The 14,328-nt window shown below is 53.0% G+C and overlaps 1 long non-coding RNA gene across 24 annotated transcripts in view; it reads left to right on the forward strand.

Annotated features, from left to right (window-relative positions):
• The window catches only part of LOC135977740 (uncharacterized), a 95,999-nt gene that overhangs the window by 33,052 nt on the left and 48,619 nt on the right, over positions 1-14,328 (forward strand). For 6 of the 24 annotated variants that reach the window (XR_010595185.1, XR_010595191.1, XR_010595169.1 and 3 more), the window contains one exon: positions 4,810-6,230. The exons of the other annotated variants lie outside the window; for them this stretch is intronic. This is a non-coding gene — a long non-coding RNA (uncharacterized LOC135977740). Of the gene's footprint in view, positions 1-4,809; positions 6,231-14,328 lie in introns of those variants that run through there. 24 annotated transcript variants of the gene reach the window in all.

Raw genomic sequence — 14,328 nt, forward strand, 5'->3', positions numbered from 1 at the left:
CCAGCACTTGGGCGGGAAACGCTGAGGTGACCCTAAGGGGATGGGGAGGTGGGAGCCTGGGCGGGAAATGCTGTGGTCAATCTGAAGAGGGGGAGGTGTCAGAGCGTGGGCTGGAAAGGCTGAGGTGACTCTGAAGGGGCTGGGTCAGAGCCTGGGCGGGAAAGGCTGAGGTGACTCTGAAGGGGCTGGGTCGGAGCCTGGGCGGGAAAGTCTGAGGTGTCTCTGAAGGGAGGAGGCCAGAGCCTGGGTAACACCAGAGGAGGAACCTGGAGTCTGGGCAGGAAAGTCTGAGGTGGCTGAGGAGGAGGAGACCGGCACACTATGGTGAATTTGAAGTGGTTGGGGAGTGGGGGTCACAGCCTGGGCGGGAAAGTCTGTGGTGACTCTGAAGGGGGGTGAGGTCAGAGCATTGGCGGGAAAGGCTGAGGTAACTCGGAAAGAGTCGGAGGTCGGAGCCTGGGCAGGAAAGTCTGAGGTGGCAGAGGAGGAGGAGGAGTCCAGCATTTGGGCGGGAAACGCTGAGGGGAGGTGGGAGCCTGGGCGGGAAATGCTGTGGTGATTCTGAAGAGGGGGAGGTGTCAGAGCGTGGGCTGGAAAGGCTGAGGTGACTCTGAAGGGGCTGGGTCAGAGCCTGGGTGGGAAAAGCTGAGGTGACCCTAAGAGGGTGGAGAGGTTGGAGCCTGGGCGGGAAATTCTGTGGTGATTCTGAAGAGTGGGAGGTGTCAGAGCCTGGGCAAGAAAACACTGAGGTGACTCTGAAGGGGCTGGGTCAGAGCCTGGGCGGGAAAGGCTGAGGTGACTCTGAAGGGGCTGTGTCAGAGCCTGGGTGGGAAAAGCTGAGGTGACTCTGAAAGAGTTGGGGTCGGAGCCTGGGCAGGAAAGTCTGAGGTGGCAGAGGAGTAGGAGTCCAGCACTTGGGTGGGAAAAGCTGAGGTGACCCTAATGGGGTGGGGAGGTGGGAGCCTGGGTGGGAAATGCTGTGGTGATTCTGAAGAGGGAGAGGTGTCAGAGCATGGGCTGGAAAGGCTGAGGTGACTCTGAAGTGGGTGGGATCAGAGCCAGGGTGGAAAAGGCTCAGGTGACTCTGAAAGGGTGGGTTGGAGCCGGGCAGGAAAGGCTGTGGTGACTCTGAATGGTGAGGGTCAGAGCCTGGGTCGGAAACGCTGAGGTGACTCTAAGAGGGGGAGGGTCGGAGCCTGGGAGGGAAATGCTGTGGTGACTCTGAAGAGGGGGTGAGGTCAGAGCATTGGCGGGAAAGGCTGAGGTAACTCCGAAAGAGTCGGGGGTCGGAGCCTGGGCAGGAAAGTCTGAGGTGGCACAGGAGGAGGAGTCCAGCACTTGGGTGGGAAACGCTGAGGTGACCCTAAGGGGGTGGGGAGGTGGGAGCCTGGGCAGGAAATGCTGTGGTGATTCTGAAGAGGGGGAGGTGTCAGAGCGTGGGCTGGAAAGGCTGAGGTGACTCTGAAGGGGCTGGGTCAGAGCCTGGGTGGGAAAAGCTGAGGTGACCCTAAGAGGGTGGAGAGGTTGGAGCCTGGGCGAGAAATGCTGTGGTGATTCTGAAGAGGGGGAGGTGTCAGAGCGTGGGCTGGAAAGGCTGAGGTGACTCTGAAGGGGCTGGGTCAGAGCCTGGGCGGGAAAGGCTGAGGTGACTCTGAAGGGGCTGGGTCGGAGCCTGGGCGGGAAAGTCTGAGGTTTCTCTGAAGGGAGGAGGCCAGAGCCTGGGTAACACCAGAGGAGGAACCTGGAGTCTGGGCAGGAAAGTCTGAGGTGGCTGAGGAGGAGGAGACCGGCACACTATGGTGAATTTGAAGTGGTTGGGGAGTGGGGGTCACAGCCTGGGCGGGAAAGTCTGTGGTGACTCTGAAGCGGGGTGAGGTCAGAGCATTGGCGGGAAAGGCTGAGGTAACTCGGAAAGAGTCGGAGGTCGGAGCCTGGGCAGGAAAGTCTGAGGTGGCAGAGGAGGAGGAGTCCAGCATTTGGGCGGGAAACGCTGAGGGGAGGTGGGAGCCTGGGCGGGAAATGCTGTGGTGATTCTGAAGAGGGGGAGGTGTCAGAGCGTGGGCTGGAAAGGCTGAGGTGACTCTGAAGGGGCTGGGTCAGAGCCTGGGTGGGAAAAGCTGAGGTGACCCTAAGAGGGTGGAGAGGTTGGAGCCTGGGCGGGAAATGCTGTGGTGATTCTGAAGAGGGAGAGGTGTCAGAGCATGGGCTGGAAAGGCTGAGGTGACTCTGAAGTGGGTGGGATCAGAGCCAGGGTGGAAAAGGCTCAGGTGACTCTGAAAGGGTGGGTTGGAGCCGGGCAGGAAAGGCTGTGGTGACTCTGAATGGTGAGGGTCAGAGCCTGGGTCGGAAACGCTGAGGTGACTCTAAGAGGGGGAGGGTCGGAGCCTGGGAGGGAAATGCTGTGGTGACTCTGAAGAGGGGGTGAGGTCAGAGCATTGGCGGGAAAGGCTGAGGTAACTCCGAAAGAGTCGGGGGTCGGAGCCTGGGCAGGAAAGTCTGAGGTGGCACAGGAGGAGGAGTCCAGCACTTGGGTGGGAAACGCTGAGGTGACCCTAAGGGGGTGGGGAGGTGGGAGCCTGGGCGGGAAATGCTGTGGTGATTCTGAAGAGGGGGAGGTGTCAGAGCGTGGGCTGGAAAGGCTGAGGTGACTCTGAAGGGGCTGGGTCAGAGCCTGGGTGGGAAAAGCTGAGGTGACCCTAAGAGGGTGGAGAGGTTGGAGCCTGGGCGAGAAATGCTGTGGTGATTCTGAAGAGGGGGAGGTGTCAGATCGTGGGCTGGAAAGGCTGAGGTGACTCTGAACGGGCTGGGTCAGAGCCTGGGCGGGAAAGGCTCAGGTGACTCTGAAGTGGGTGGGATCAGAGCCAGGGTGGGAAAGGCTGTGGTAACTCTGAATTGCGGGGGGTTGCAGAGCCTGGATGGGAAAATCTGTGGTGACTCTTAACGGGGGTGGGTTCGGAGCCTGGGTAACACCAGAGGAGGAACCTGGAGTCTGGGCAGGAAAGTCTGAGGTGGCTGGGGAGGAGGAGTCCGGCACTTGGGTGGGAAAAGCTGAGGTGACCCTAAGGGGGTGGGGAGGTTGGAGCCTGGGCGGGAAATGTTGTGGTGATTCTGAAGAGTGGGAGGTGTCAGAGCCTGGGCAAGAAAACACTGAGGTGACTCTGAAATGCGGGTGGGGGCGGGGTGAGAGCCTGGATGGGAAACACTGAGGTGAATCTGAAGTGGTTGGGGAAGGGGAGTCAGAGCCTGGGCGCGAAAGTCTGTGGTGACTCTGAATGGGGTGGGTCAGAGCCTGGGCGGGAAAGTCTGAGGTGGCACAGGAGGAGGAGTCCAGCACTTGGGTGGGAAACGCTGAGGTGACCCTAAGGGGGTGGGGAGGTGGGAGCCTGGGCGGGAAATGCTGTGGTGATTCTGAAGAGGGAGAGGTGTCAGAGCATGGGCTGGAAAGGCTGAGGTGACTCTGAAGTGGGTGGGATCAGAGCCAGGGTGGAAAAGGCTCAGGTGACTCTGAAAGGGTGGGTTGGAGCCGGGCAGGAAAGGCTGTGGTGACTCTGAATGGTGAGGGTCAGAGCCTGGGTCGGAAACGCTGAGGTGACTCTAAGAGGGGGAGGGTCGGAGCCTGGGAGGGAAATGCTGTGGTGACTCTGAAGAGGGGGTGAGGTCAGAGCATTGGCGGGAAAGGCTGAGGTAACTCCGAAAGAGTCGGGGGTCGGAGCCTGGGCAGGAAAGTCTGAGGTGGCACAGGAGGAGGAGTCCAGCACTTGGGTGGGAAACGCTGAGGTGACCCTAAGGGGGTGGGGAGGTGGGAGCCTGGGCGGGAAATGCTGTGGTGATTCTGAAGAGGGGGAGGTGTCAGAGCGTGGGCTGGAAAGGCTGAGGTGACTCTGAAGGGGCTGGGTCAGAGCCTGGGTGGGAAAAGCTGAGGTGACCCTAAGAGGGTGGAGAGGTTGGAGCCTGGGCGAGAAATGCTGTGGTGATTCTGAAGAGGGGGAGGTGTCAGATCGTGGGCTGGAAAGGCTGAGGTGACTCTGAACGGGCTGGGTCAGAGCCTGGGCGGGAAAGGCTCAGGTGACTCTGAAGTGGGTGGGATCAGAGCCAGGGTGGGAAAGGCTGTGGTAACTCTGAATTGCGGGGGGTTGCAGAGCCTGGATGGGAAAATCTGTGGTGACTCTTAACGGGGGTGGGTTCGGAGCCTGGGTAACACCAGAGGAGGAACCTGGAGTCTGGGCAGGAAAGTCTGAGGTGGCTGGGGAGGAGGAGTCCGGCACTTGGGTGGGAAAAGCTGAGGTGACCCTAAGGGGGTGGGGAGGTTGGAGCCTGGGCGGGAAATGTTGTGGTGATTCTGAAGAGTGGGAGGTGTCAGAGCCTGGGCAAGAAAACACTGAGGTGACTCTGAAATGCGGGTGGGGGCGGGGTGAGAGCCTGGATGGGAAACACTGAGGTGAATCTGAAGTGGTTGGGGAAGGGGAGTCAGAGCCTGGGCGCGAAAGTCTGTGGTGACTCTGAATGGGGTGGGTCAGAGCCTGGGCGGGAAACACTGAGGTGACCCTAATGGGGGGAGGGTTCGGAGCCTGGGCGGGAAATGCTGTGGAGACTCTGAATTGCGGGGGGTGTCAGAGCCTGGGCAGGAAAGGCTGAGGTGTCTCTGAAGGGGTGGGCCGGAATGGCTGAGGTGATGCAGGAGGAGGAGCTCAGCGCGAAAGATTTGGTACTTTTCTGACTCAGGAGGGGAAAATCTTATCTGAGAGTTGTGGAGTTGTTGTAAGGGTGTCTGACTAACACATGCTTCTGTGCTCCCTCTCTCTGTTTCAGGCATCTTCAAACACAAGTGGACAAGAAGAAAGGTTGAGGAATGTCAAGCCAAGGGGAAGAAAGAAGAGAAGTCACTGAAGCTGGAGGCAAAGGAAAGGGACTCTGGGCACAGTAAACTGCCTGTAATCAGGCCTCCAGTCATCTTATTACACTGTATGGGGATCTCAAGCCTTTTAATCCCTTGAATAGTATGACCCCCCTGTAAATAAGCAGGATCCAGGTCTTATGCCTTTTCCCTTTTTTTTTGGAGGGGAGGAAGATTGGTCAAGTTTAACACTGTGGGTCAAGTGACCTACTGCAGTGAGCTCTCTTTCTGTTCTGGGAAGTCCCCCTTTCTTTTGTATGTATGTGTATGTGAGTGCATGTGATACAAATGGGTGTGAACATCTGCATTTATTTATTTATTTTGAGTTCTTTCAGTTAAATCACTGCAGTGCTTTTTCTTTACTCTCCTCAGAATTGGAAAAAGAGCTGAATGTGTATTAATATATTTATCCTCCTCCTCCACACAAAAGGGAACAGTAAAAGCTCAGATATCATCTTTTAGTGCATAGGAGAATCTCTCTCCACTTCTGCTTTCTTTAGGTTGAATTCCTATTAGTGGGTTGATGGCAATGAATGGCCTTTAATGAGCGTGATTTAGGTCAAAGGAAGTAAAGCATGTGCTAGAACCTGGACAACATGACCACTCTGTATCAAGGATTTTGGTACCTGCCCTTCATTCTTTTGACAGCATGCCACATCAGCAGGTTGCTGGAAGGCCTCATTTTGTAATTAGGGGAGAGACTGAGTCTCTCTCTCTTCTGGGGGGTATCGATCTCTGTGGAAACCTACGAAGACTGACCGCCCTGTAAGCTGGGTCCCGGTATGTGCCATTGTGTCCTTCTGACATTCTGCTGGGTTATCTGGCTAGTGTGAGTGACTGCCCTGTAATCAGAATGCCAGTCACCTCCCTCTGTCTTTGGAGGGGCATTGAGCTCTTTGTTAAACTGAGCAATGTGACCGCCCTGTATCTGGGGTCCGGGTCTCTGCCCTCTTGCTCATTTGGCTTTACGCCGTGCTCTGCCCCATTAGTCAGCGTGACAACCCTGTAATTAGGGTCTATGTCACAAGCCTCTCTAGGATGGGACATATTGAGCTCTTTGGTACTTTGACAGCTTGACCTTCCTGTAAATCAGGTTATGGTCTCCCCTATTTGGCTAATGCCAGTGACCACCCTGTAATCAGGGAACAGGTTGCATCTCGCTTTTGAAATCTGGGGGATTAGAATCTAGACCATAACATGGGCAGCTTGACCTCCCTGTAACTAGGGTTTGCGTCTCCGAGGCCCTTTGGGTCTCCGTTAACAGGTTGGTGAATGTGACTGCCCTGTAATCAGGGTGCAAGTCACCTCCCCCTGTCTTTGGAGGGGCATTGAGCTCTTTGTTCAACTGAGCAATGTGACCGCCCTGTAACTGGGGTCCGGGTCTCTGCCCTCTTGCTCTTCTGGCTTTACGCCGTGCTCTGCCCCATTAGTCAGCGTGACATCCCTGTAATTAGGGTCCATGTCACAAGCCTCTCTAGGATGGGACATATCCAGCTCTTTGGTACTTTGACAGCTTGACCTTCCTGTAATTCAGGTTATGGTCTCTCCTCTTTGGCTAATGCCAGCGACCACCCTGTAATCAGGGTACAGGTTGGACGTTGCTTTTGAAATCTGGGTAATTAGAATCATTTCCGTTACGTGGGCAGCTTGACCTCCCTGTAACTAGGGTGTGCGTCTCCGAGGCCCTCTGGGTCTCTTGGCCTCGTGCTGTCTTCACAGCCTGCTGCCAACGACCGCCCTGTAATCAGGGATCTGGTCTTTGCCCTCTAGTCTCTTGGCACTTGGCCAAATGCAGCCACTGCCCTGAATGAGCACCCTGTAAACAGGGTACAGGTCTCATCTGCTACTATTTATGGCACGCCCATGACACTGTGTCCAGAGTTCCGGCCCTTCAAACAGCGCTTCCAACTTGCCTGGAATTCTGCAGCCAAGTCTCCTGCTTTCTACTCACTTTTTGGACTCTTGCAGATCTGACATGCTACTGGTGGTAAGATCCGAAAGGGAGTGTCTGGGGCTGTTTTGGACTAAGTCATTCCAGGCAGTATACCTTGTCACATTGATTTAGGAATACTTGTCAATTAATTCCTTACCCCCCTTCATCATTTTATTCCTCCTGATTTTGTATGGAGGCTGCCTGGTGAAATAATTGTCAAGGGGAAATCTGGAGATTGTGGCTTTGGAGGGGAATGGGCCCAGTAGTTTTCTCACCCAGTGCAGCTTGGGAGGAGCGGGAAATGCTTGTGGAAATGTCTGAGGACCACAAAGAACTGTCTTGGACCTAAATATCCAGACTGTCTGCAGATGCGGAAAGGAACAGTGTTTCAGTAGATTACACTGAGTTTGCGTGCGGGACATGGCATTGTCGGTTCTCACTTACACACGCCTTGTGCTCTCTCTCTCTGTTTCAGACCTCATGAAGCAAAAGTGGAGAAGAAGGAAGTGTCAGGAATGCCACACACAGAGGAGAAAAGAAGATGGAGGAAAAGGAAAGGAACTCTGGGCACAGTAACCAACCTCAAATCAGGCCTCAGGTCATGTAATTAGACTGTAGGGGAATCTCGAGCCTCTTAATACCTTGAGCAGCGTGACCGCCCTGTAAGCTGGGTCCCGGTCTGTGCTATTGTGTCGTTTTGACATTCTGCTCCGTTATCTGGCTATTGAGGGTGACTGCCCTGTAATCCGGGTGCAAGTCACCTCCCTCTGTCTTTGGAGGGGCATTGAGCTCTTTGTTCAACTGAGCAATGTGACCGCCCTGTAACTGGGGTCTGGGTCTCTGCCCTCTTGCTCATTTGGCTTTACGCCGTGCTCTGCCCCATTAGTCAGCGTGACATCCCTGTAATTAGGGTCCATATCACAAGCCTCTCTAGGATGGGACATATCGAGCTCTTTGGTACTTTGACAGCTTGACCTTCCTGTAATTCAGGTGATGGTCTCTCCTCTTTGGCTAATGCCAACGACCACCCTGTAATCAGGGTACAGGTTGCATCTCGCTTTTGAAATCTGGGGGATTAGAATCATGACCATAACATGGGCAGCTTGACCTCCCTGTAACTAGGGTTTGCGTCTCAGAGGCCCTTTGGGTCTCCGTTAACAGGTTGGTGAATGTGACTGCCCTGTAATCAGGGTGCAAGTCACCTCCCCCTGTCTTTGGAGGGGCATTGAGCTCTTTGTTCAACTGAGCAATGTGACCGCCCTGTAACTGGGGTCCGGGTCTCTGCCCTCTTGCTCATCTGGCTTTACGCCGTGCTCTGCCCCATTAGTCAGCGTGACATCCCTGTAATTAGGGTCCATGTCACAAGCCTCTCTAGGATGGGACATATCGAGCTCTTTGGTACTTTGGCAGCTTGATCTTTCTGTAATTCAGGTTCCGGTCTCTCCTCTTTGGCTAATGCCAGCGACCTCCCTGTAATCAGGGTACAGGTTGCATCTCGCTTTTGAAATCTGGGGGATTAGAATCTGGACCATAACATGGGCACCTTGACCTCCCTGTAACTAGGGTTTGCGTCTCCGAGGCCCTTTGGGTCTCCGTTAACAGGTTGGTGAATGTGACTGCCCTGTAATCAGGGTGCAAGTCACCTCCCCCTGTCTTTGGAGGGGCATTGAGCTCTTTGTTAAACTGAGCAATGTGACCGCCCTGTAACTGGGGTCTGGGTCTCTGCCCTCTTGCTGATTTGGCTTTACGCCGTGCTCTGCCCCATTAGTCAGCGTGACATCCCTGTAATTAGGGTCCATGTCACAAGCCTCTCTAGGATGGGACATATCGAGCTCTTTGGTACTTTGACAGCTTGACCTTCCTGTAATTCAGGTTATGGTCTCCCCTATTTGGCTAATGCCAGCGACCACCCTGTAATCAGGGTACAGGTTGCATCTCGCTTTTGAAATCTGGGGGATTAGAATCATGTCCATAACATGGGCAGCTTGACCTCCCTGTAACTAGGGTGTGCGTCTCCGAGGCCCTCTGGGTCTCTTGGCCTCGTGCTGTCTTCACAGCCTGCTGCCAACGACCGCCCTGTAATCAGGGATCTGGTCTTTGCCCTCTAGTCTCTTGGCATTTGGCCAAATGCAGCCACTGCCCTGAATGAGCACCCTGTAAACAGGGTACAGGTCTCATCTGCTACTATTTATGGCACGCCCATGACACTGTGTCCAGAGTTCCGGCCCTTCAAACAGCGCTTCCAACTTGCCTGGAATTCTGCAGCCAAGTCTTCTGCTTTCTACTCACTTTTTGGACTCTTGGAGATCTGACATGCTACTGGTGGTAAGATCCGAAAGGGAGTGTCTGGGGCTGTTTTGGACTAAGTCATTCCAGGCAGTATACCTTGTCACATTGATTTAGGAATACTTGTCAATTAATTCCTTACCCCCCTTCATCATTTTATTCCTCCTGATTTTGTATGGAGGTTGCCTGGTGAAATAATTGTCAAGGGGAAATCTGGAGATTGTGGCTTTAGAGGGGAATGGGCCCAGTAGTTTTCTCACCCAGTGCAGCTTGGGAGGAGCGGGAAATGCTTCTGGAAATGTCTGAGGACCACAAAGAACTGTCTTGGACCTAAATATCCAGACTGTCTGCAGATGCGAAAAGGAACAGTGTATCAGTAGATTACACTGAGTTTGCGTGCAGGACATGGCATTGTCGGTTCTCACTTACACACGCCTTGTGCTCTCTCTCTCTGTTTCAGACATCATGAAGCAAAAGTGGAGAAGAAGGAAGTGTCAGGAATGCCACACACAGAGGAGAAAAGAAGATGGAGGAAAAGGAAAGGAACTCTGGGCACAGTAACCAACCTCAAATCAGGCCTCAGGTCATGTAATTAGACTGTAGGGGAATCTCGAGCCTCTTAATACCTTGAGCAGCGTGACCGCCCTGTAAGCTGGGTCCCGGTCTGTGCTATTGTGTCGTTTTGACATTCTGCTCCGTTATCTGGCTATTGAGGGTGACTGCCCTGTAATCAGGGTGCAAGTCACCTCCCTCTGTCTTTGGAGGGGCATTGAGCTCTTTGTTAAACTGAGCAATGTGACCGCCCTGTATCTGGGGTCCGGGTCTCTGCCATCTTGCTCATTTGGCTTTACGCCGTGCTCTGCCCCATTAGTCAGCGTGACAACCCTGTAATTAGGGTCTATGTCACAAGCCTCTCTAGGATGGGACATATCGAGCTCTTTGGTACTTTGACAGCTTGACCTTCCTGTAAATCAGGTTATGGTCTCCCCTATTTGGCTAATGCCAGCGACCACCCTGTAATCAGGGTACAGGTTGCATCTCGCTTTTGAAATCTGGGGGATTAGAATCTAGACCATAACATGGGCAGCTTGACCTCCCTGTAACTAGGGTTTGCGTCTCCGAGGCCCTTTGGGTCTCCGTTAACAGGTTGGTGAATGTGACTGCCCTGTAATCAGGGTGCAAGTCACCTCCCACTGTCTTTGGAGGGGCATTGAGCTCTTTGTTCAACTGAGCAATGTGACCGCCCTGTAACTGGGGTCTGGGTCTCTGCCCTCTTGCTCATTTCGCTTTACGCCGTGCTCTGCCCCATTAGTCAGCGTGACATCCCTGTAATTAGGGTCCACGTCACAAGCCTCTCTAGGATGGGACATATCGAGCTCTTTGGTACTTTGACAGCTTGACCTTCCTGTAAATCAGGTTATGGTCTCCCCTATTTGGCTAATGCCAGCGACCACCCTGTAATCAGGGTACAGGTTGCATCTCGCTTTTGAAATCTGGGGGATTAGAATCATGACCATAACATGGGCAGCTTGACCTCCCTGTAACTAGGGTTTGTGTCTCCGAGGCCCTTTGGGTCTCCGTTAACAGGTTGGTGAATGTGACTGCCCTGTAATCAGGGTGCAAGTCACCTCCCCCTGTCTTTGGAGGGGCATTGAGCTCTTTGTTCAACTGAGCAATGTGACCGCCCTGTAACTGGGGTCTGGGTCTCTGCCCTCTTGCTGATTTGGCTTTACGCCGTGCTCTGCCCCATTAGTCAGCGTGACATCCCTGTAATTAGGGTCCATGTCACAAGCCTCTCTAGGATGGGACATATCGAGCTCTTTGGTACTTTGACAGCTTGACCTTCCTGTAATTCAGGTTATGGTCTCCCCTATTTGGCTAATGCCAGCGACCACCCTGTAATCAGGGTACAGGTTGCATCTCGCTTTTGAAATCTGGGGGATTAGAATCATGACCATAACATGGGCAGTTTGACCTCCCTGTAACTAGGGTGTGCGTCTCCGAGGCCCTCTGGGTCTCTTGGCCTCGTGCTGTCTTCACAGCCTGCTGCCAACGACCGCCCTGTAATCAGGGATCTGGTCTTTGCCCTCTAGTCTCTTGGCATTTGGCCAAATGCAGCCACTGCTCTGAATGAGCACCCTGTAAACAGGGTACAGGTCTCATCTGCTACTATTTATGGCACGCCCATGACACTGTGTCCAGAGTTCCGGCCCTTCAAACAGCGCTTCCAACTTGCCTGGAATTCTGCAGCCAAGTCTTCTGCTTTCTACTCACTTTTTGGACTCTTGGAGATCTGACATGCTACTGGTGGTAAGATCCGAAAGGGAGTGTCTGGGGCTGTTTTGGACTAAGTCATTCCAGGCAGTATACCTTGTCACATTGATTTAGGAATACTTGTCAATTAATTCCTTACCCCCCTTCATCATTTTATTCCTCCTGATTTTGTATGGAGGTTGCCTGGTGAAATAATTGTCAAGGGGAAATCTGGAGATTGTGGCTTTAGAGGGGAATGGGCCCAGTAGTTTTCTCACCCAGTGCAGCTTGGGAGGAGCGGGAAATGCTTCTGGAAATGTCTGAGGACCACAAAGAACTGTCTTGGACCTAAATATCCAGACTGTCTGCAGATGCGAAAAGGAACAGTGTATCAGTAGATTACACTGAGTTTGCGTGCAGGACATGGCATTGTCGGTTCTCACTTACACACGCCTTGTGCTCTCTCTCTCTGTTTCAGACCTCATGAAGCAAAAGTGGAGAAGAAGGAAGTGTCAGGAATGCCACACACAGAGGAGAAAAGAAGATGGAGGAAAAGGAAAGGAACTCTGGGCACAGTAACCAACCTCAAATCAGGCCTCAGGTCATGTAATTAGACTGTAGGGGAATCTCGAGCCTCTTAATACCTTGAGCAGCGTGACCGCCCTGTAAGCTGGGTCCCGGTCTGTGCTATTGTGTCGTTTTGACATTCTGCTCCGTTATCTGGCTATTGAGGGTGACTGCCCTGTAATCAGGGTGCAAGTCACCTCCCTTTGTCTTTGGAGGGGTATTGAGCTCTTTGTTAAACTGAGCAATGTGACCGCCCTGTATCTGGGGTCCGGGTCTCTGCCATCTTGCTCATTTGGCTTTACGCCGTGCTCTGCCCCATTAGTCAGCGTGACAACCCTGTAATTAGGGTCTATGTCACAAGCCTCTCTAGGATGGGACATATCGAGCTCTTTGGTACTTTGACAGCTTGACTTTCCTGTAAATCAGGTTATGGTCTCCCCTATTTGGCTAATGCCAGCGACCACCCTGTAATCAGGGTACAGGTTGCATCTCGCTTTTGAAATCTGGGGGATTAGAATCTAGACCATAACATGGGCAGCTTGACCTCCCTGTAACTAGGGTTTGCGTCTCAGAGGCCCTTTGGGTCTCCGTTAACAGGTTGGTGAATGTGACTGCCCTGTAATCAGGGTGCAAGTCACCTCCCCGTGTCTTTGGAGGGGCATTGAGCTCTTTGTTAAACTGAGGAATGTGACCGCCCTGTAACTGGGGTCTGGGTCTCTGCCCTCTTGCTGATTTGGCTTTACGCCGTGCTCTGCCCCATTAGTCAGCGTGACAAACCTGTAATTAGGGTCCATGTCACAAGCCTCTCTAGGATGGGACATATCGAGCTCTTTGGTACTTTGACAGCTTGACCTTCCTGTAATTCAGGTTATGGTCTCCCCTATTTGGCTAATGCCAGCGACCACCCTGTAATCAGGGTACAGGTTGCATCTCACTTTTGAAATCTGGGGGATTAGAATCATGTCCATAACATGGGCAGCTTGACCTCCCTGTAACTAGGGTTTGCGTCTCCGAGGCCCTCTGGGTCTCTTGGCCTCGTGCTGTCTTCACAGCCTGCTGCCAACGACCGCCCTGTAATCAGGGATCTGGTCTTTGCCCTCTAGTCTCTTGGCATTTGGCCAAATGCAGCCACTGCCCTGAATGAGCACCCTGTAAACAGGGTACAGGTCTCATCTGCTACTATTTATGGCATGCCCATGACACTGTGTCCAGAGTTCCGGCCCTTCAAACAGCGCTTCCAACTTGCCTGGAATTCTGCAGCCAAGTCTTCTGCTTTCTACTCACTTTTTGGACTCTTGGAGATCTGACATGCTACTGGTGGTAAGATCCGAAAGGGAGTGTCTGGGGCTGTTTTGGACTAAGTCATTCCAGGCAGTATACCTTGTCACATTGATTTAGGAATACTTGTCAATTAATTCCTTACCCCCCTTCATCATTTTATTCCTCCTGATTTTGTATGGAGGTTGCCTGGTGAAATAATTGTCAAGGGGAAATCTGGAGATTGTGGCTTTAGAGGGGAATGGGCCCAGTAGTTTTCTCACCCAGTGCAGCTTGGGAGGAGCGGGAAATGCTTCTGGAAATGTCTGAGGACCACAAAGAACTGTCTTGGACCTAAATATCCAGACTGTCTGCAGATGCGAAAAGGAACAGTGTATCAGTAGATTACACTGAGTTTGCGTGCAGGACATGGCATTGTCGGTTCTCACTTACACACGCCTTGTGCTCTCTCTCTCTGTTTCAGACCTCATGAAGCAAAAGTGGAGAAGAAGGAAGTGTCAGGAATGCCACACACAGAGGAGAAAAGAAGATGGAGGAAAAGGAAAGGAACTCTGGGCACAGTAACCAACCTCAAATCAGGCCTCAGGTCATGTAATTAGACTGTAGGGGAATCTCGAGCCTCTTAATACCTTGAGCAGCGTGACCGCCCTGTAAGCTGGGTCCCGGTCTGTGCTATTGTGTCGTTTTGACATTCTGCTCCGTTATCTGGCTATTGAGGGTGACTGCCCTGTAATCAGGGTGCAAGTCACCTCCCTCTGTCTTTGGAGGGGCATTGAGCTCTTTGTTAAACTGAGCAATGTGACCGCCCTGTATCTGGGGTCCGGGTCTCTGCCATCTTGCTCATTTGGCTTTACGCCGTGCTCTGCCCCATTAGTCAGCGTGACAACCCTGTAATTAGGGTCTATGTCACAAGCCTCTCTAGGATGGGACATATCGAGCTCTTTGGTACTTTGACAGCTTGACCTTCCTGTAAATCAGGTTATGGTCTCCCCTATTTGGCTAATGCCAGCGACCACCCTGTAATCAGGGTACAGGTTGCATCTCGCTTTTGAAATCTGGGGGATTAGAATCTAGACCATAACATGGGCAGCTTGACCTCCCTGTAACTAGGGTTTGC

Source organism: Chrysemys picta, unplaced genomic scaffold, assembly GCF_011386835.1.
Source record: "Chrysemys picta bellii isolate R12L10 unplaced genomic scaffold, ASM1138683v2 scaf22, whole genome shotgun sequence".
In the NCBI taxonomy this organism is placed as follows: Eukaryota; Metazoa; Chordata; order Testudines; family Emydidae; genus Chrysemys; species Chrysemys picta.